A 24046-nucleotide genomic window follows, 5' to 3' on the forward strand; every position below is an offset into this window, starting at 1 on the left:
TCTCTTTTTCTTTTCAAACCTAGATGGCACGGAGTTCACTTAAGACGTGCAGAGTTTCTCAGTTATCATGCATATTTTAAGAATGCAGACACCTTTTTTAACTTATTTGTACGTCTTTCTTTGTTTAAGTTAATTACTTAGTTGTGTTAACTCGTGTCCACGAAGTAATTTATAACCTAATAATGATACGAAATTATTAGAAAACTGAATGAAATACAAGTAGAAACCCGTGTATAGGTTTGATTTGTGTAAAGTAAATTAAACATTTGCTAGCGAATAGGATTTTTATGCTCCTTATAACTTCCTCATTTGTTGTGGTTCTTAAGTTGCTATGAAAGCATAGACACTTCACCATTTACATGGCAACCGTCACTAGGCCCAAACCGAACATGCGCTCTCAGTCTTGGGCACCCCAGATAACGTGAACAGTCTAGTGGGTCCAGTTGCCCCAAAAGTTGCTTACAGAGTTTCAATTTTTTTCCCTCCCAGCCCGGCCCGGTTGTACATGTGTTTGGCGTTTGTTTTGCCCTCACCTTCCCTGGGCCAAATTCAAGCAATTTCATTTTTTAATGTTGTTACTGGATTGAACTTATTTTGCTTAGAACTGGCTTTGGGTTTTTACCCATAGTCCTTTATGTTCAACCTTGGCTTGCTTATTGACCCGTGGCCCAGCAAACAGAGCTCAGGCAAAGCAGTATGACCAGCACTTACTTTCAAGCGGGAAGTTATAAGAAGAGCATAAATGGTTTATCTAAGCTGATACTTACTTTATTACGGTACTATTGTCTGCGCTTACATTTTGAGGACCAAAAACGTGTTATTTTTTATCATCCTTCTGCTCTACAGGGTATGTGCGATTCCTTCCATCATTACCGAGTCCTTCAATAGGGACCTTAAGATTTGAGGACGGCGTCTTCTTCTGGGACTTCACGGCATATAAAGGCCTGGGGCGAGGACGCCGTTCTTTGTGCGGGAATTTAGACTTAAGAAAAGGTAAATAAGACGCGAACTTTTTCCAGCCCCTGGTCGAGAATAGCGTCCTTCAGGAAAGCGCCGGAAGAACGTCTGTTAAGTTTTTGCGAGGAAATAATCAATGAGGATGAATTTCTGTTGTTGTATGATGTTAACGAGTCGAAAAATCCACAGTATCTTTATTGGAATTATGAAAGATTTACATTGCAAGATAAAAGTGAGACTGAGTGTAAGACAGATTTTCGCTTCGAAAATTACGACATCCCTTTCTTGGTTGATGTTCTTGGCTTACCTGACGAAATATAATTAAAATCCTGAGGTTAGCTGGTCTCTTATAAAGTATAAAAAATTAATGCAATGGAGGCTTTCGAAATGAGTATTCTTTGTAGTGGGATGAAACTGGCTTTAAAGGTAAGCCGAGAAAACAAGCATCTTCGATATATCTCTTCTCAAGTCGCGGAAACGGCATGAGAGTAACCATTAAATTACCAATTCATGAATAAATCGGTAAACATGGCAAACAGGAGGAAAATGTATTGAGACTTTAAAAGAAAGATCGCAGCGCTCGAAAACTTTTTATTAGGCTCGCTGTAGAAACTGCGAGTTTGACTTCTGATTATAACTATACTCTACTTACATCAGCCGACCTCTCACATGACATGATAAATTGATGCTAAACATGATAAATTTTTTCCATTCTGTTTATAAGGAAAACATGTGGAGTCTACTTACTCGGAACTGGAATCCATCGTCTATCTCTGAAAAAACAAGGACTGTTAACCCCAGATTATACAAAATAACAGCGAAAACGGCGATATAAATTAATAATTTCAGCTCCAAAACCAAACAAATACTCACGTTTTGTGCACGACGGGAAATTTAAAAAATGGCGTACTCACCACATCTGAAACATTGTCCCATTCACACACAGACATGCGCAATGTCATTTTTAGGTGAAAACGAACTTCCGGTGGCGTCCTAGACAGGTGACGTCCTCAAATCGTAAGGTCTCTAATTTCTTCTTTCTTAGGGCTGATGGCAAATTTAAAAAAAGTAAATACATTTCTTGTTTTTTCAAAGTAACACTCAAGACAATCATACTACTACGAAAAGTTGCGACATTTATGAATAAGTTCTAAAACCGTTTCACGACTAAAAAAAGAATTGTTATATATATCCTCAAGGAACAAACAGGAACAAGAAATTTATTATTGATAATGTTTTTTTTATATTATTGTTGTAACTGCAACTACGGTAACAAGAAGGCAAATGCTGACAACAGCCTCCTTTTAAGACGTTTTGAATTTCTGAAAGAAAAAAACTCCACAGAAAAGGTGTTGCATCTTCAAAGGTAGGCTAGTTTCTTTAACACTAGTCAACACTCTATGAAGTAAGACACTACATTTAAATAATCTAGAGAATACAACTTCTTCCCCTTTAAAAACAGATGACGTGATGATGATGAAACACCAAATACTTGGGAAACCTATAATAGGTAGAAGAGGAGAATAACCTATATAAACACTTTGACATAAAGCATTAAACAGCGTAACGAGCTTTATTTTGCAATTAGATAGTCATTAAGTCTATTCGCGTGGTACTTTTCAAGGGAGATGCGATACAATAGATAGAGTTAGGAAGATGGTAAAATTTGAGCTTGGTTGTGATGCAAAGAAATATGCTATTCAATTTTGCCAAGGGTTCGAGACAAAGCCGGAAAAGATCTAAGTTCCGACGATGAATCGAATTGGATAACCATGCTCAATTTTTGTAAAATAGCGGTCAAACGTCGGGCATGCGAGAGGGAATGAATTCTTGCCGACTGCATGCGAATTTCCCTGGCGAAATGTCAAATGAAAACACAAGAAACAGCCGCTTTCTCGCCAAAAAAAAAAGCGAAATAAATATCGAACCGTTCACAGAAATCTTCCAAAGGAAACAAAAGTAGGGAAAAGCATAACTCCAGACTTTTCGAGGACACAGCATGTTCAAGTACGGATATCCTGTTCTTTGCTCTACAAAAAAGTTGTACGCTTTTAAAATATCGTGGCTTACTGTTCGTGTGGTTATGTTTTAACTCGTGTGAGACAATTTGCTTCTGACATCTAGTCATTATCTATTCATTATACCATTACCGGCGTAGGATGTTATGCTGACAAATTCTTTTGGAAATATGAAGGTCTCAGCTTCCGGAATTAATATTTTCCATTTAGCAAAGTAGTGGATCGCATCATATTATAGTGAGTTGTATGTCAGTGCACGTAAGGTGACGTTCTTACCTCTTGCACATAATCATAATTAGTATCACTGCCTTAGTTGGGGGTACACGTTTCCCGTTTTTCCATCTGCTGGATTTAAGGGGTTTTTGTGTCCTGTATCGGTGTGTTTTCGGTGTCTTGGCTCTTTTCAATCATATATATAAAGAGTACAGGACGCCTTTTATTCCAAGTATTTTTATTATATTTAATTTAATGGTTTTCAGTGGATTGCAACAAATTCATAGTTTAACTTATTGAAATCGCCCAGACTTGCTGGGGATTCGCGTCTATGAAATGCTTCACACACTAATAGCGATACGAAAATACAGTAGGCCAGAGTAAAATACATAAAGGGATCCGATTCGATGTGTGTACACTGACTGTAATATGTTATAGCTGATCATTGATTCTTTGGGTCGCTAATACATGCGTGTGTTGTGATAGAGAAAAGCGCGTTATTCCTTCTAATTATTCTGCCCTACGGGATGTATGCGATTCATTTTTTATGTCAACAACTAATGAAAAGTCTAAGAAAACCATTTACGTTCTATTTTACTAAATGTTGCACTCAAACCGCTTCAAAAGTTGTAACATTTCTTTAAAAAAAATGTTAAACTTTCAAGAATGAAGGAAAAAAAAAAAAAAAAAGCAGCCATTTTTATTGTCAAGGACCAGATAGGAACAACACCTAAATGATTAATTACAGGTTATATATTACCTATTGTCACTGTCACTACGGTTGTAAAACGACAAATGTCGATGGCAGAATCGTTTTTAAGATGTTTTTAATTCCTCAATTAAAAACCCTAGAGAAAGCCTGCTGCACGCTGAAAGAGAGGCCAGATTTCTTTGATGCTACCATGTTAAAACTGAAAATGAAAGACTTCATTCAAATCATCTGGATACAACTAATAATAATGTGCTTATTCCTTTCTGAAGGTAAAAAGAAAAGCATTATCCGAACAAATAAGATGGGATTCCCGCTCCTGAAGAAAGCGAAAATCGAGAGCGAGAATTTTTTTTTTTTTTTAACGCCGTCCTTGCGGTAGAATAAAATTTTGAAATGGACATTTTATGGAAAGAAGTTACCTAATAATGATACTAAATTATTAGAAAACTGAGTAAAATACAAGTAGAAACCCGTGTATAGGTTTGATTTGTGCTAGGCAAATAATTTATCTAAGCGGATACTTACTTTATAATGGTACTATTGTCTGTGCGTGCATTGTGAGGATCAAAAACGTGTTATTTCTTATTATCATTCTACTCCACAGGGTGTGTGCGATTCCTTCCATCATTACCGAGTCCTTCAATTTCTTCTTTCTTATGGCTGATGGCAAATTTAAGAAAGTAAGTGTTTCTCAAAGCAACACTCGAGACACTCATGCTACTACGAAAACTTGCGACATTAATAGATAAATTCTAAATCGTTTCACGACTAAAAAAGGAATTGTTGTTATGTATCCTCAAGAAACAAACAGGAACAAGAAATTCATTATTGATAATGTTTTTTTCTTTTGACTATTTTAACTGCAACTACGGTAACAAGACGGCAAATGCTGACAACAGCCTCCTTTTAAGACGTTTTGAATTTCTGAAAAAAACATAAAAACTCCATAGAAAAGGTGTTGCATCTTGAAAGGTAAGCTAGTTTCTTTAACACTTGTCGACACTCTATGAATGAAAACACTACATTTAAATAATTGAGAGAATACTACTTCTTCCCCTTTAAAAATAAAAAAAGTTAAAAAGTTTCCGAGCGAATTAGATCTGATGATTTTCCGCCCATGAAGAAAATTAAACTTTAAAGCGATTAGTTTTGAGTTTTATATTCCTTGCCTAGATTTCGCATTTTATCATTTTCTGTCAAGAAATAAGATGGTAAAATTGACATGATATCACTAAATATCTAAATAACAGAGAACGCAATTTTTTTTTAATCGACAGATTCGAGACATGATATTTACATGACATTTTTTCAAACTTTTCGTCCATTTATAATGATGAAATTCTCTTCATTACATCTCGAATTTTACGTGTGCGATGCAGCACATTGGACGTGAATGAGGCATAACTGATCGCCAAAGGTGACAAGAAACCTTTACATTCTGAAATTTGGCCAGAGCCTAAGGAAATTCAAATGGAATTGCTTTTTATTGACGTTCTACAACTTTCTACGAATTTTTGTGAGGTGCAAAGTTTTGAAATACTTTCCTTCTTTAATGTTGCGGATGAGAGACGCCAAACCATTTTTTAATTAATCTAACCTAAAGTTTTGCGAATAAAAAAAAAACAACAAACAAAGCAAAACAAAACAACATTATTCAAGTAAACTAACAGTATTTAGTAGAGGGTCAAAAAAGGAATAGTCCCTTTGGCTCTATAAAGCCAATGTGGTGCACCTTTTTTTATATTTTCGCTGTTTCTCAGAATTTTTGTTCTGTCACTTAAGAACGACTTTCTGTAAATATCAAGGTTAGGTGTCCAAGATGGAAAAATCGAAGTCGCCCAAACTTTGTTACATTAAATCCCTTATAAAGCTCTTTTAGGAAATACAAGATTCGGTTTCTTGTAATTGATATTTTCCAAAAATATAATTTTTTGAATTTTCACCTCCGAGAGGCCCTTAAACCACCAAAAAATGTGTTTCGCATCCTCTCGTGGTGAACACAAACGGAATCAAAAACCATGACTATTGCGATATAAGATAATTCTATGACCCTTCCATTGTATGAAAACTTTGTTGTAATTTCAAAATATTTCAATCTGAATTTTTAATTTGTTTTCATATCATGATAATCAGGTGAAAATAACCGTCTTGGTTTTCTGCTAAAAAATTAGTTTGGATGGAAGTGAGTTTTGAGATTTGCAAATGTGCTTTTTCAAAAGTGGATTGACGATTTGACACTTTACAAAATAGTAATTCTCTCTATTGGAGGCCAGAGGAAGTTTTAAGACTAAATTTCAAAGTCAAAAAATAAAACTCCTTTCTTGATTAGAAAACCAACTGTCAAAACCGAAAACAAGCATAACATCTCTTATGACGGAAAATAAAAGATAAATAGGCTCTTTGCAGGACTTAATCACGTGCTTGGATACCACATAGCAACGCACTGCTGGTGAGTAAGCAAACCCGCGTCCCGCTCATCGTGGCGATCAACTCAAGCGAAACGAACTTTGACATTTTGGTCGAAAACATCTCAAACGCTTGTTGTTTAAGAACGGAAAACGAGATTTATTGTGACTTTAGTTTCATCGAGCTTGAATTTCGCCTGATTTACCTTTGCTCTGGGAGTAAAGGCCAGCCAAAAGCCCAAGTATAAGACAAGATATGGTCGATTCCCCAAGAACGAGTGACGGTGAGTTTCTTTGTTAACAGTCGTATTTCAATCTTATAAACGTAATGTCGTTCGATACAGAAAACAGTTTCTAGTGTTAAGAATTACATTTGCTTGAATCCAGAAAATTATGATCTGTATTTCCGATTTTGCGTGTTGAATTCTTTTGAGTTCGTTGAACGCAACTAGTGTTCACACTCTCGCTCGCTTTCATTTTTGTCGCAACTGAGTGGCCAAATTCCCATCTTGGTATTTCGTAATCATAATATTTTCGCCAACCAATTGCGGATTCACAACTGACTACAATATTTTGTTCTGTTTTATAACCTGCCAACAAGAAAAAACGTTGCTGTGCGTTGCATTGTTGTGTTCCACAATGTAAAAATGACACCCGTTACAACAGCTCGTTGTCTTTTCATCGTTTTCCTAAGAAAGACGAACAACTCAGAGCAGAGTGGATCGTAAAAATTCGACGCACATCGTGTAAATATCCAAGCTCAGCGAAAAACTTAAAGCCTTTGGTTGTGTGCCTGCAGTCAGATTCTTTCCGGGTATACGCTTCAACCTCAGAAAATGTAAGGTCAGGAAATACGGACAAGTCGGCATAAACAGCTAGAGGAAAGAAATAGTGGTCTATAGAAATATCACCTCCAATTCAATGTAATTCTTCTAGAATAAAGATAGCTGGCGTAAAACTTCGTTTCGTATTGATAACACAAGATAAAAACCAACAATGTATTATTATGAGTCAGTAATTTCCAAGACTGATAAAGCGAGCGAGAATGTAAACAACACTAGTTGTGTAGTAAATGGCTTGAACCCGGGGGTAACATGTGAGGGTGTAGTCTGATCGTCCGGGTGAGTGTAGACCTGAAAAGGACTGTTGTCGGTGGTAGTGACTGACGTTTCGACAACCCGTGCGGAAGTCATCAGCAGAGTCAAGTGAATGATTGTTGTCAGTAGAATGTTCTTATTCCAGTTCGTGTGAAATGATCGGTTGGTTTTGCCGTGATGTTATTGGCTGTAAGACTCAAGTGACGTAAGTCGGTCGTGATTGGTCTGTTTCGATCTGTCAGTAAAGTTAGGTCGTTCTTTTTCGGTCGTTTGTGATGTTTATGTCGTGAATGAGTCGTTTGTATGGATCGAGTAGTTGTTGACATCTGTCTAGGGGAGTCTGTTCTAAGTTAATAAACCAGCTTACCAGAGTCAGTCGTTGAAAATAGTCAATGCTGTAGGTTAGGCATTGCGCAGAGTCCCAGTCAATGTTATGGTTGGTAAGTCGATGGTGTTCAGTGCTGAGTCACTATTTGAAGGCCTTTTTAGTATCTTCAAAAATAGTATACAACGTGGCATTTTCCCCAGTAATTGGAAGATTGGAGAGGTAATCCCAGTATTTAAGAAGGGGACCAAATCAGACTGTGCCAATTACCGACCACTGACTATGCTTAATTTAAATAGCAAAATATTGGAGAGCATTGTTTGTGATTCCTTAGATTATCACTTTGTAACAAACGAACTTATACACTCAAATCAGTGGGGTTTCAAGAAAGGTGTCTCCACCGAATCACTACTCTTGTATCTGACCGAAACATGGAAAAAGGCAATCGATGATGGCTACAAAGTTGGAGTTTTATTTGTTGACTTCAAGAAGGCGTTCGACACCGTCGACCATACCATCCTAAAAGACAAATTGTCCGATGTAGGTGTGTCTGGTGTGTTCTTCGAGTGGATCGCAAGCTACCTTCATGAAAGATCCCAATATGTTACTGTTAACGGTGTACGATCAAAGCTACAACAAATTGATATCGGTGTTCCACAAGGCTCTTTACTGGGTCCCAGACTCTTCACAATATATGTCAACGATTTACCGAACTCGTCCGAAACTGGGTGCATTCATATGTTTGCAGACGACACCACAATTTATTACCTTGGGAAAGGAGTCGAAGAAATCATTGATGCGTTAAATTTAATACTAAACGACTTCAAAGTGTGGTGCTGTAAAAATCACCTGACTGTTCACACTGGTAAGACCGTGGCAATGTTAATTTCCAGTCAAGTCTTTGTCGGACCAATGAGACCCCTAATGTTCGGAAACTCTCACATTTACTTCACCACCAAATCTACTTGCTTGGGTGTTGAAATTGATTATAAACTGAACTGGAAACCGCAAGTTAAAGCCCTGCACTACAAGTTTGGAGGAAAGCTAAAATTCCTTAAAAAGCTCAAAGCCCTACCATCAGGTGTACTAGAAGAAATATATTTTAAAGGGATTGTCCCAAGCATCACATACTGCATTGCTATTTGGGGGTCCTGTTCACCATCTACATTTAATGAATTGGAACATTTACACTTGAAAGCAGCCAAACTAATCCATAAACTGCCCAGCGAAACTCCTGACTCTGACGTCCTTGACCTAGTTAAATGGAAATCATTAGGCTATATTTACAAACGTAGACTCGCTTCTATAATGTATCAAGTACATTATAATAGTTTACCTGATCAACTTACTGCCCTTTTCACAAAACGCAACATTGATAGTAATTATAATCTAAGGCGTATTAATGACTTTCCGCATGTACGGTGTAACAGTGACCTTGGTAGAAATAGTGCAAGGTACAGAGGGCCCATTGTCTGGAATTTGCTGCCTAAAGCCATCAAGGATGCTTCCTCTATACAGCTTTTTAAACAAAAACTTAGACAGGCCTCAAGGACATTAGATCGCATTCAATTCGAAAAGGAGGCCTGTGTGATAACATCAAAGCAAACGGATTTTTTATACTTTTAAGTCCTTGAAATTTCTTTACTTTTTCCTCAGAATTGTCCATATATTTAAGTAGTTCCTTTTTAGTTCCTGGCAGGTCCACACCAGCCTTCGGGTTGCCACAAACCGACCTGCCTTAACAAAAATTATATGTATGTATGTATGTATGTATGTGATTGCTGACATCACCTTTTCTCGTCGCCCGTCTGTGTTCAGTCAGTCTTGTTGTGAGGTTTCTGCCAGTCTCACCAATGTAGGAGGCTTGGCAGTCGGAACAATTGATCCTATAAATCGTTCCCTGTCTGTTCCTCGGTTCGTCTTTGTTTTTAACGTTGGTTAGTAACTGACGTAGTGTGGTGATGGGTTTGTGGGCGACGCGGATATTGAAGGGTAGTAAGATGCGCGAGATATTTTCAGACATGTCTTTTATGTACGATATGGTTGCTGTAGTCGTAGGGGTTGCCGTGTCGTTTGTTTCGGTAGTGGTAGTGGGTCGGTGAGTGTTTCGTCGGATGAAGTCGTTGCTGTAGTTGTTCTTCGTAAAAACACGATGAAGGTATTTGTTTTCGTCGGATAAGCTGTCTGCCGAGTGGCATGCTAGTTGTGCGCGTCGTGTTAGAGTTCTGATAGTTGTGGCTTTGTGTGATGTAGGGTTGTAGGATGACTCGTCTAGTAATCTGTCGGTGTGTGTCGGTTTCCTGTAAACTGTCGTCCGTAATGAGTTGTCGTTGTGGCTTACCAGGCAGTCTAGAAAAGGAAGTTTGCCATTTTCTTCGACTTCTCTGGTAAACTGTATGTCAGTGTTTTGTTTGTTAAGGTGGGGGTGGAATGCGTCAATTTCGTCGTGTCGAACGGCGGTGAATGTGTCGTCAACGTAACTTAGCCAAAGCGGTATCGTTTGTCGGCAAGTCGAAAGGGCGCGTTTCTCGATGTTCTGCATCACAATTTCTGCTATAACAACAGAAACTGGAGACCCTTACCGTTGTGCTGAAAGTGAGTAGACGTTAGGCAAACGTTTAGCAAGTCCATGATGTGAATTCCAGAGAATCACATGGTAGCGTCGCTTAGTAGTGGAAGGATAGCTATTACATAGAGCTCCAAAACGAACGCACAAGCACCACATGTAACAATCCCAAGTGTTTTAATTTTATGTGATACAAAATGGAACGTAGCCAGTTAGCGATAAATAAGGTAGTTGCTGAATACTTGGTGTGATTGCGATAGCAAATGTGATATAATTATGTGTGTGTGGTTCAAACTAGAAGGTAACAGAAAACGAAACGAAGCTAATTAATTGACCTACAAAACGATGACACAGCACAGTGACCTATTCTTGAAATCAGCTGAACTAATAATGAAAGAAAAGATAAACTAAATCGAGCATAAACAATATAGGTAACTTGCTTTGGTAGAGCTCCTAGCGTACTTGAAAAGCGCGGGTAGCGGAGTAGACAAAACAATTTTACACTGAGTAGCGGAGCGCACGACCTCTTGCCAGCGATCAAAAAATGGTTCTCTCTTTGTCGCAAGCCCGTAGTATGAGCGAATGACTGACATAACTTGCGTAACATTTTCACACCAGTTACAGTAATCGACAAATAGCGCTATTTATTGCTTAAATAGCGCTATCTACTGCGAGGATCGTGCATCATACGTATCTAATACCGCAGTTCAAAATATATGAACTTCATATATTTCATTGTATCCAAAAATAAACCGTAACGTAGATAAACATTAACTAAGCATAGACAATAGGCGGTTAAGCAATAATCTAAAGGACAAAGAAAATAAATAGCGTTTCACAACTAACACATAATGTCGTCTGTCGATAGCGGTATTTGGTCAGTAGATTGTCGGATTGCAGTCTCAGTGCATTGTAATGCCAATTGACGGGCGACGAGGAAAGGTAATGTCAGCAATCACATTGCTGAACACCATCGACTTACCAACCACAACATTGACTGGGACTCTGCACAATGCCTAACCTACAGCATTGACTATTTTCAGCGACTGACTCTGGTAAGCTGGTTTACTAACTTAGAACAGACTCTCCCCTAAACAGATGTCAACAACTACCCGATCCATACAAACGACTCATTCACGACATAAACATCACAAACGACCGATAAAGAACGACATAACTTTACCGACAGATCGAAACAGACCAATCACGACCGACTTACGTCACTTGAGTCTTACAGCCAATAACATCACGGCAAAACCAACCGATCATTTCACACGAACTGGAATAAGAACATTCTACTGACAACAATCATTGCGGTTTTCACCTGCCTGGTACATATTTATTTTGCTCACATTTGTCTTGTGGCCCGGCCAAACTCATGCAACATTTGAATGCAACCACTTGCGACAGTGTTGTGCGCGAAGTGTTGCGCACGTTTGGTCACCCTGTGGCAACTTTCAGGCACGCCTTCAATTTTTTCGGCACGACTTCAACTTTCTGGCACACCTTCAATTTTCTTGTAAGACTCTATCATTCTGGCACGCCTTCAATTTTTTCCGGCACGAATTTTACTTTGTAGCATGACGTCAGCTTTCAGCAATTCTTTTTCACTGGTATTTTTTTGACTTGCGCGAGAGGAATCGCCGAATAGGAGGAACTGTTCGTAGTCTGTTAGATGACGGGTAAAACGCTTCAGGATTTTTATTTAAAAAACGGAGAATACCTGTAATCAGGAGCTTCTGGATTTCAGTTTAAAAGTTTTTTTTTCTCGGTCAATATGACCAGATCATTTCTTTCAAAGTTTTCTTTACATAAGAATCTTTTTACTTAGCATTTAGAACCAATATTTCTGGGTGGATATTTTTCATATTTGTATATACATTATTCTTAGGTCGCGTAAAGCGTTTGGAATTCATCAGGAGAACACAATAAAGAGTTATTACATCAAAAAAGGATTACAATATCATGGGTGAAGCATATCAAATTCATAATTCGACAGACGCTGAAAGATCCTTTAAAACTCAAATATTTGAATAAAGCTCAATAAGCGTTTTTCTGTTCTTCTTAACATTGTGTAAATTTTGTTCTTACAAAATAAAACTGTGAAGCAATAGTTTAATGTGGATGAGATATGATTGCTATATGTCTTTATCTAGTACACAATCAATCTTTTTAGAGAAAAACGACATTTTTTCCTTTCAAGATAAGCTCTCACAATGTTCTCACGTGGTCTCATTTTCAATGTTTTCAGATTCAGCACAAGAAAAGAAGTATGTGGTGGCTGTTCCGCCATTTGAGATTTGCCCTTTTCACCTCTGTCATGGAGCTTGTCACAGCTATTGATCAATGCGGGACAGAAGTAAGCATAGAAGGAATGGCTCTCAAGCGCTCTGTCTTTAAAAGATGGTCAGTGGCGGCTCCTCACCTCTGCCATGTCAATTGTGGACAAGAGATCAGGTGCCAAAGCTATAATTACGATCGAAAATACCAGATATGTGAACTCAATAACCGCACCAAGGAGGCGAGACCAGAGAATTTCCTTTCAGCCCCTGGATGGTTTTACATCCGGCGATTAAACGGCAGAGGTAAGAAATCAAAAGTCTATGTATTTCGGTTTCTTCTCACTTGATAACACTTAGAATATGAAGAAAATAAAATAATTGTCTTTATCATATGACCCGTCCGACCCCGCTCGCGCAATTCCATAGAAAACCATACTAAAAGCTGACGTGTGCATGGCCGGACGGGTTGACGTGCGTCGGTCCGGAAAAAAAAGCCACCCTGCTGCCCTCGCGTATCTTTGTTGAAAAAACTTAAAAGAAAGAGAAATGAGAAAAAAGGTCTCGTTTTTCAAGGAACTGCGAATTTCTTGTTCTGACTTGAAAAATAAAGGAAAAATTGTAGTTGCTGAGTTTTTTTTGTGCTTGTGTGGCAGTGTGCTCGTCTATCGCGTCCTATTTTAGGTTGAAATATTCAACACTAAGTCGTCATTTTATAAAATGCTTATTGACTGAGTTTGGTCGGGCCGGTCATAAGGCACGGACCTCGCTGCACTTGGTCCTTACGTCATGACCTTGAACCAAATATTTTTCCGTGCGGCCCTCTCACTTAGTCAATAGGTATATATATCATTGCAGCTCTCTTAGGCTCTATCCCTGAATTACCGGCGATGTCTTGTCAAGAAATAAAAGCGAGTGAAGGTAAACACACCATAAGCGGCAAGTATTGGCTGGATCCAACAGAGAAAGGGAAGGCACAACTGATTTATTGCGACATGGTTAACGAAGGTAAGTCCCATAAGTTTTGTTTGAATTGTTTTATTTTGCACGGAGTTGTCAGTATCACGAAAGTATTATAAACTATACTGTCGTTATCACAGTGGTTACTTTTTGAGTTACTTTATGTTATGAATAGAGGCTGATAGTTTCGAAAGAAACTGTTTGGGGCTGCGTCGGTGGGAGTAACGAAATAATTTGGATATATCAACAAAGTTGAAATGGTAAATTGGCCACCGTAATGATTACAAAAGCTGACGTTTCGAGCGTTAGCCCTTCGTCGGAGCGAATAGAGGAATTGTGGGTTGTGTGTGCTTTTAAAGGCAGAAAATGGAGCTACGTTATTGGTGGGTGCATGGCAACGAGAAAAACATGAATAAATTAGTGGAATGAAAAGCGTTCATTGATCCCTGTGGGATCATCTTTCAAACCGGCAGTCTCAATCCCACAGGGATCAATGAACGCTTTTCATTCCACTAATTTATTCATGTTTTTCTCGTTGCCATGCACCCACCAATAACGTAGCTCCATTTTCTGCCTTTAAAAGCACACACAACCCACAATTCCTCTATTCGCTCCGACGAAGGGCTAACGCTCGAAACGTCAGCTTTTGTAATCATTACGGTGGCCAATTTACCATTTCAACTTTGTTGATATATCCAAATTATTATGTTATGAATAGTTATCAGTATCATGAAAGTATTATGAATTATGCATGTGCTTTCATTAATATCTCCATCGTAATATTTGGTTTGGATCAGTTCCAGTGTGGATGCCTCTCGTAATTAAGTTGCTCTAACTTAGTCACTGCTTCTCTTTCTAAACTCTAGATATGGATGAATGTAAATATAACATCAGCGACTGCGACGTGAATGCAAATTGTACTAACACATATGGTTCTTACAACTGCACATGTAAAGTGGGATACACCGGCGATGGACACTCATGTTCAGGTAACTTTGAAGATGGTCTAGTGGATAAATGCTTCAGCATTTTCTTTTGGTGTATCGTCTCATAACCTTATACAGCAGTACCCATGTAAGTTTTCGTACAGTTACCATGGTCTACATCCGGCTTGTTTCAAAGCTGTTGTGTTGATAGATCTGGTAAAAAAGTTCTGCTAAAAAATATGAACAACATATTGTATACCTGTACTTGTCACCCCGAAATTACAGGAAATGGACGCAACTGTATAGGTACTAGATTCCTTTCTTTTTGAAACCCCTGATATCAGAAAGATAAGTACTATCATCTTTGCAAGACTTGTTTTACTAGCATGCCTTACAGATAATAGCGATGAGTGTAGGCCTGAAGACAATGTTGACAATGGCAGAAATGTTTTAAATAAACATTCCGTGATAAAAACTCTTAATGAAACAAATGTATTAGTCATGAAATATATCAACTGGTAGAAGACAGACTAGATGATTACTAATGGGGAAGAGCCACGGATGTGAAGTCGAGGGAATCGTAAAAAAATCTGGTGCATGCATCTAGAACTCAATTTTTTTTTGTTATGTTTATGATTTTACAGATATTGACGAGTGTAAAGGAAACAATTCTTGTCACGTGAACGCTAGCTGCGCAAACAACATTGGATCACATTTATGTGAATGTTACCCTGGATATACTGGAAATGGACAAAATTGTACAGGTGAATTGAATCTCTGTGTTATCAAATATTGATCAAAATATTCCAGCAAGACGCGTTGACGACAATGCCGCGCCATTCAGCCAAGTTACAAGGGAATTCGAAAATATATCAGTTAGACTAGTTTTAGTTTATGCAGCCGTCAGGACCTCTAGGGTTATGTTCCTGACTTGTGAATGAAACATTTTAATAACTGATACATTGTTATTTTGCTTTGAACTTGGGAGTTAAGTCAGTATACCAAAAGCAGAATCAGTTTATACAAAGTTTTTTTTCACCTTAAACCTTCCTTTTTGTTTAAATGTTTTCTACTTGCAATGTTTTCTTTCGACGAATCAAATTCGATATCGATGAATGCGAAGGTGGCAATAACTTCTGTGACGAGAATGCGTACTGCTCCAATGCTTTGGGTCTTACAATTGCACCTGCAAAGTTGGATTTACTAGAGATGGACACATGTTCAGATAAAAAGAAAACTTACCGTCATCTCGAAATACTCAATTCTTTTCGCTCAAAGACAATAGAGATTTCAAAAGAAAAAAAAAAAAACTGGTTTGCTTAACTTAATTCCTAGTCATCCACGATATTTTTTTGTCCAAAGAGTTACGTTGAAGTTATCGATGAGTGCGGTAATGTAAATCATGCTTGTGATATGAAAGCCAACTGTACCAACACTAAGGGCTCTCGTAACTGCACCTTATAATCGCACATGCAAGGAAGGATACAGTGGAGATGGATGGTCATGCGAGGGTAATTCAGATTAGCCTCACTAGCCGAAACTATATAATTACTATCGACTTAGTAGCTGTTACTTCTTGGATTTTTGAATGCTGTTCCATCTATGAGATAATAATGGCATTATACCGATGGCAAGTCATGTGGACACTTCTCTAGCTAGCATTAATTTTACGAAACTCACCGAAGTCGCCTATTTTGTTCGTATATCACGGCTGATATACTTTTCAGCGATATAATTTTGTTCGTTTATTCCTGTATTCCTGTGCTTGTTTGTTTTTTGGGTTTTTTGCTTCTATTGAATTGCCACGACATCCCTTTTACTTCCAGATATCGATGAGTGCAGTAACGGAGACCATCTCTGTGACGTTAATGCGAACTGTACCAACACTGACGGTTCCCACAACTGCACCTGCAGGGAAGAATACATCGGAGATGGACAGTCATGCAAAGGTACGAGCGAATAATGAATCAGAAATATGACTTCGATCGCACGCTACATCATAGTAGCCTTAGCATTAAACAAAGCATCGTTAGCAGGAACTATTAGGGACTTTAAGCAAACCATGACGGCTACGGCAACGAGAACGTGGAAAAACAATAGATCTAATTGGCAGAACAATAGCCCAGCACGTACGTTTTAAAACTTTGTACATTTCTTAGCCGTCCTTTGCAAAACAACAACGTAAAATCACCAAAATTTGCGTCGTCTGTGGAGCTAAACCGCGGCGGAAAATTATTTTAATTTACATTTTGAACTCAACGCTACTTTTATGCGTTATGTTGCGTTTGAGGTCTGCCGCCCTATGAGACGGTAAACACATCCATCCATTTTCGAAATTCTAACTAAAAGTAGAAACTCATTTTTTAATCGACGTCTTCCGTGGCGTTACCGTCCTGATTGCTTAAAGTCCCTATTATCTTATTAAGTGCTACGTGTTGCATTTTAAGCAGCCTTACCCATGTATGTTTATGCAAGGTTCACCATGATCTACATTTTGCCTGTTTCAGAGCCATTATAGTGGTGGGTTAAAAATAATTGTGATAAAATGTTCGTTTACAATATCTAACTCGTAAAACACAAAAAGGAGAAACCGTTGTTTTATCCTTTGCAGTGATTAATAGCATCGCACGATTCACATTCTTTATCCACTGTAAGGCAACAAAAATGAAAAAAGTGCAAAATATATTTATGGTGTCTCAAGTATTGACGAATGTAAAGGAAATCACTCTTGTCACCTTAATGCTACCTAAGCGAACGGCAACGGATCATACGTTTGTACTTGTAAGCCCGAATGTACTGGAAATGGAAGCAATTGTACAGGTATGTAATGTATTACATTTGTGAACCATCACATTCGAGAGAAAAGTAATATCATACGTGCCCAAAGTGTATACTTATCACATCATACTTTTCCAGATAGAAAAGGAAACACATGTGGGCCTGTTGGTGTGGCAGACAACAACACAATTCCAGATGCCAGAATGACAGCAAGCAGTGTGTTTCTTATGAGTGATGATTTTTATGCTTCCTACCTCGGCCGACTGAAAGAAACCAGGGGACGAGGAGCGTGGTGTCCTAAGACTAAATTTAATAGAACCGACTACCTTCAAGTAGATATGGGTTCAGTGCTGTCTGTTTGTGCTGTGGCTACTCAAGGAGGAGAGGAACTTTTGGAATGGACTACCAGCTATAAACTGCGCCTATCCATTGACGGTTTAACTTGGAACACCTACGAGGAGACGAATAAGACAAAGGTTTGGAAGTACCAGTAAATAAAGCGTTGATTTGATCAACAACTATCAGTAATGGTTATAGGGCAAGGGGAATCCAATTTGGTCCGTGAATAACGTGAGTGAGTTACAACATTGTATCACTGCAAGCAAGAGTGTGAATTGTTGTTATTCACGAGTACAGTATGCATATGGTTATTTTACGGTGGGACAGAAAGTCTTGTGACCAGTGAACCAGAAATATTGCACAGCTGGAGAAACAAAATAGCCATCTGTTAAATGCATTAAAAAAGAACCACATGTCTAAAAGGTTTGGAAAGCACTACAATTGACATGTTTTAGTGAAAATCAAAGAGTTTCTGGCGAATACGGATAGTTTGCAAGCAGATATAAAGCTATGGAATTCGTGCCATCTTTAACATTTCTATGAGTATAGGAGGGTGTATAAACGAGCGATCAAAACAAGAAAAGTGACAGAAAATTTTACTCCGTTTAGAAAATTCCGGCTGCAACAAAAAAGCACAACATTATGTTAATGATGTGAGCTGTTGAGACATGGTCAGATGCCCCCTCCATCCCCTCCTTCCCCTCCTTCACCTACAAGTACCTCCCTGTTTAAATGGAATTTAGAATTGGTGGACTACAACAAGGTGCTCAGTTTCTTTCTTTTATTTTTTTTTTTCGGTTTTCTTTATTCTAGGTCTTTCAAGGAAACTCAGATAGAACAAGCATCGTGAGGCATTCACTTAGAACTGACTTCAAAGCCAGATATGTTCGGTTTTATCCTGTCTCACACCATAACCATCCCTGTTTGAGGGTGGAAATATACGTGCTTAAGTAATGCATGAAAGATTTCTATTGGAAAAAAAGTATGTACGCATGGTGCACAGTAGGAAAATAAACATCACCAAAAAACTAAAAAAACTTTTTAAATCTAATCTCTACACACCTTTCGCTGCAGCATAATAAAACAGTTACACAGGATAAACGTGAAGTGGAAAAGGTATTCCAGAACTGTGTTGAAAGTTGTGTTTAGTCACTGTCGCTTATTAATTCTGCATTATCGTTGCTATCGGTGTGAGTTTTCTCAATTTTCCGATAAGTTGATAGCTTATGCAAACAATATCAGAAGATACAGAGGAATCGAGAGTAAGCGCGAATAACTGCAACTTAAAGGCGGAGTAGTCAGTCCAGCCAATAACAAAACAGATCTGTGGCAGAGCAACGCCATCTTGGAGCATTAATGTATCAACAACAGTGCTCTAAGACATATCAGTAACAAGTCACTATACCACAACATTAGCGACGGGTAGCTATTCAAACGTCGTTGCCTGATGAAGACAAGCAGCACTTAAGCATTGGTAGAGACGCAATTTGCCCTGGATAGCATGTCTCCACAAATAATATATGATCTTTATAATGAGAAAAAAGGTTGCACTTAACGTTCATTTACTGTCTAAGATCAGCTTTTCGAAGCACTTGGTAATAATTAATGAATTAAAACGTATCAGATGACATGCGTAATTCCCATGGAGAAAGGTAGAGGGTGGTGCTATATATGCTAATTAATATGTACTTTGAAAGGTTTTGCACCATTTCGTCTGGAATCACTTGTGATGATTATCTTAGAAATAGAAATATCGCAACAAACGAAAACCGAGAACAACTTTCAAACTAAGTTAAGTTATAACTTTTGCAGGGATAACTCTTGGGTCGACAATAATAAATAATGTCAAATAAGATAATAAAAAGAAAAACGACCAAAGAAGAAACAAACAAGGGAGAAAAAAAAAAAGAAAATACGAACCGCCTCCCGGTTAGCTCAATGGGTAGAGCGCCGGACTGTTGTGCGGGAGGTCGTGAGTTCAAATCCTGCCGGACCAACACGCAGGGTCTTTAAATAACTGAGAAGAAAGTGCTGCTTTTGTAATAATATCTGCAAATGGTTAGACTTTCTAGTCTTCTCGGATAGGGACGATAAATGGAGGTCCCGTCTCACAAGGCCCTTGTATGTGATAAAAAAATTTGTGGGACGTTAAAGAACTCACACACTGTTCGAAAAGAGTAGGGCACGTAGTGCCTGGTGTTGTGGTCTATCTTTGTGTAGTGTCTATCAAATTGATTGGGGGGTACTGCGCCTTTGAATATTGTACAGAATGGGCGCAATATAAATAAGGAATTCATTCATCAACCCCCGGCCTGAAACCTAATGTTTCTTTTAGCAACAACGGCACTGCATAGTAGCATGCAAATTGAATCAGAAATCTTCAGATCTATCAGTAATTTAATCATTATGATTGGTAGCTAATTCTCAAATCGCCAACACAAGAAATTAGATTTAATTCACTTCAAATCTTCATGAAAATGAACCTTACATGATGCAGGCCAGAGAAATCGGGATAAAACTGTGCATAATTTGGGAACACTCAGAACCTGATGCGATTGTAATTTAGAATAGTAGTCTGTTTTAAAACGATGATCTTTCAAGCTGGGTTGATCTTGAATATCGCTGTTAGAAAATATACCACTAGAGCATACATGTATTAAAACACTAAAGGTAATGTTAGTTTCTTCAAGTTGCTTTTGTGTTGCATATGGGTCAATATAAGTAACATAAGTATTGTTAACAATGCTAGTTTTTTTTGTATATTTTAGATTAAAAACCTATTAAAGAGAATTACTGGACTTTATCAGGAATCATCGTGGAATATAAACTTTATATATAACTTTAATTTTTTCAGTTTTGCGTCGAAATTGATTGTTACCCATTACAGGTCAAAGTTGAATCCCCATGACGAGCTTTGCTCTGGATAAAAAATCCTCACCGGGAAAGCCTAAAATGATCCATAGGTCTGTCAAGGTAAAGCGGGAGGACTCCACGAGCAAGTGAAGGAGAGGCGTTTAGCTTCAAATGTGAAATTAATTAAAGTTAACAATGAAAATATTTCCAGGCGCGAGGATCCATGCTGCTTGTGCGTTAACAGTGTTAAATTAGGACTTTCTCGCACAATTTTCACTGTTGTATAATGATTCGGTGGCGGGAACGGCCTAGCTAAGCCTAGATGTGTCATGACATTTGAGGATGGCCTGATTATACCGCGAAACGTGACTACCAAGTAACGTGCGTTGTACCCGGCATGTTTTAACCGTGATCTATAGGCTTGGGACACAAAAAGGGCTCTTATCTGTTCTGCTAAGACAATGCCAAAGTTAAATTGTGACAGCTAAATACTCTGATCAGACCTTTGACTCTGAGTCACGGACCAGTCAGCATGGAGGCCGGTGAGCTGCTCGGCAAGGAACTTGTTTTCATTCAGGATATTAAAGTGGCTGAAGTTATTTTTATGATTATCTTTAATAAATTAAAGAAATCGAAATCCGCTACAACAACAACATTGACTTTATTTTTTTTTCTTTAAATTAAAGAAATAAAGGCTTTTGTAGCCCGCAGTTAGCAAAGCTATTCTAGGCTGGCTACCTAAACAGACACTGTATAGGCTCTCACACACACACACACACACACACACACACACACACACACACACACACACACACACGCACGCACGCACACACACACGCAACAATGAAATATATAAATAAATGCGCAAATAAAAATAAATAATAGTAGTGATAATCATGTTAAAGGTTTTAACTGGGCCAGTCACACAAGGGAGTTTTTAACAGGTCAAAGAGAAAGCTAATCAGTTGAAATACAAATATAAGCTAGAAAGGTCAAGGTAGCGCAAGTCAACATTCATCTCCTCAATTTCAAGAATTTTCCAAAAGCAAGTGAGTTAGCTCACGTTTAAAAGGTGCTTTCCTTGGCTTACGAATTTCAGGGGGGGGTGCCATTTTATATTTTCGCACCAACTCTGGAAAAGGAAAACAACTGATGATTTGTTCTCGCCTGTTTTATATAAAAGCTTCCAGCTACTGAGAAACGAGTAGAGTAGGAATGAACCTGTTCAGAGTGAGTAAAAAGTTCAGAAATATTGGGAGAAACACAGCGATTTTTGATGTCATGTAACAGAGAGGCAACCGATTTGAAGTAAAGCATTTTTATCGGTAGAATTCCCGAACTACTAAAAAGAGGAGCACTGTGAGATGTATAATCGGAAAAGTACATTAGACGAAGAACCCGCTTTTGTAAAATGACGATTTTCTTTAGATGAGTATTCGCGGCTTGGCCCCAAGCAACGAGACCATAGGAAATATACGGTTCAATGAGCGAGCGGTAAATGTTTATAAGAGTAGTGAGCGGTACCAAGTGTCTTAGCCTTGCAACAAAGCCGATACCTTTGCTTATTTTCATGGAAATGTAGTTAATATGGTGCTTCCAGGAGAGATTAATGTCAATTAGAACACCTAGGTATTTAACATATGTCTTACGTTCAAGAGATACCAATTGTTCCGAGTTATTATCAAGTATTTTAAGGTTTACTTCTCGGTATAGTTTGTGTTGATAAGGATGAGAAATAACGAAATTAGATTTAGATACGTTAAGAGATAATTTATTTGAATTCAGCCATTCACACAACTTTAATAACTCTTCATTGACGATAACTTCAAGTTTGTTTAGATCTTTTTCTGCATATAGTAAATTGGTATCATTAGCAAATAGGTAAAAGTCAAACTTTTTAGAGGAACGATGCATGTCATTGACATAAATTAAGAAAAGAAGCAAACCAAGTACAGAACCTTGAGGGACTCCACCCACTATTCTCTCTTTGCTAGAGACAACAGAACCGCTTTGGGTTGATCGCATCCTGACAGACAAGTATGACGACAACCAGTCATTAATCAATCCTCTAATTCCATAATGGTGAAATTTATTCAACAAAATCGAATGATCAACCGGGTCGAAGGCCTTTTTCAAGTCAATGAAAGTGCCACAGGAATATAATTTTTTATCAATGTTGTTTTGAATTGTATTTAGAATATCTAGAATTGCATGTTGAGTTGAGCAGTTCTCTCTAAATCCATATTGCGATGTGAAAAAATATATCATTCTTATTTATAAAAGATTTTAGGCGTTTGTACATTAGCTTTTCGAAAATTCGATTAAACACGGACAGTAACGATACTGGGCGATAATTGTTTGGGTCAGTTTCATCATCCGCTTTATAAATTGGAATTACTATAGCGTGCTTTAATTTGTGGGGATAGATACCAGTTGAAATGGACATGTTCATTAGTTCAGCTAGGGTATGAGATTTAGCTTGATGTGCGGACTTCAAAAGACGAACTGGACATGAATAAAGTCCGTAGGCTTTTTTTGATGGAGTACTCAAAATTTCCATTTCAATTTCAGTAAAAGTGACAGGGTCAAAGAAGAAAGAATTGGTGTAATTTGAATTCCCTTGGTAATCCTTAAAGTCCCTGGTGGATAATGGTATGCTATTTGCAAGTTTAGGTCCGATGGATGCGAAATGATAATTCAATGCATTAGCCATTTCTGACTGGTTTTGTGTTGTACCCCGGTTGTCTGGAAGCTGGAGCGATAATACGAGCTTAGTCTTTTTGTGCTTATTAATTAAAGTGTTAATCCCCTCCCAAGATTTTTTCATATTATTTAGGTTTCTACTAAAATAGGATTGATAGTAAAGTCTTTTACTTTGGCGAGTAAGGCTTAAAATTGTGTTCCTGTACAGCTTGTATGTAGCCATGTCACCAGAGTAAAAGAGATCGTTCTTTATTTTTATTGATCTACGTAAACCTCTAGTTATCCACGGTTTAGATAGTTGCTTGGGTTTGCGTTTTAATAGAATTTTGAGAGGAGCATGTCCATTAACAAGTTTATTCAATTTGTTGTAGAACGAAGAAAAGCGTTTGTCAAGAGAGCCATTAGAGATCAAACCGGTCCAGTCAGTTTGAGAAATATCACTAATAAAGTTTTCTTCCGAAAATCTCGAATAGTCACGGATTTTAGTCCCCTGATAGCGAGATTTTAAAGATGAAGAATGGATGATGCAAAATTGAGAGTAGTGGTCACTTATATCTGAGACAATGTTGCCGCTGGAGAGTTTAAAGCCAATTCTGTTAACAAGAATATTGTCAATAAGTGTGGCAGAATTATTATGGACTCTTGTAGGCTTGTCAATTGCTGGAAAAAAAGGAGTAACTTTGCAGGGATAGCAGAAAGTTATGAGAAAAATCACAGTTTTCAGATTTGAGGAGATCAATGTTGAAGTCGCCCATGACATATAGCGGTTTATTAGTAGAGCTTAGTCTTTCTATTGTCATATCGAAATACGATTGAAATTGTTCAGGAGAAGTATGTTGCCGATAGATTACACCACATATAACATTTTTACCTTTTAAAAATTCGAGTTCAATCCATGAGGCCTGGAAAGCCTCG

General features: G+C 38.0%; 1 pseudogene across 1 annotated transcript in view; it reads left to right on the forward strand.

Moving 5' to 3' along the window:
• LOC148739427 (uncharacterized) overlaps nt 1–24046 on the forward strand; it is a 91926-nt pseudogene that overhangs the window by 55181 nt on the left and 12699 nt on the right. The window contains exons 7-9 of the transcript XR_015997360.1: nt 14399–14521; nt 15103–15222; nt 16285–16407. The product of XR_015997360.1 is annotated as an uncharacterized LOC148739427 (transcript). The remainder of the gene's footprint in view (nt 1–14398; nt 14522–15102; nt 15223–16284; nt 16408–24046) is intronic.

The sequence above is a fragment of the Stylophora pistillata genome, chromosome 2 (assembly GCF_964205215.1).
Source record: "Stylophora pistillata chromosome 2, jaStyPist1.2, whole genome shotgun sequence".
In the NCBI taxonomy this organism is placed as follows: domain Eukaryota; kingdom Metazoa; phylum Cnidaria; class Anthozoa; order Scleractinia; family Pocilloporidae; genus Stylophora; species Stylophora pistillata.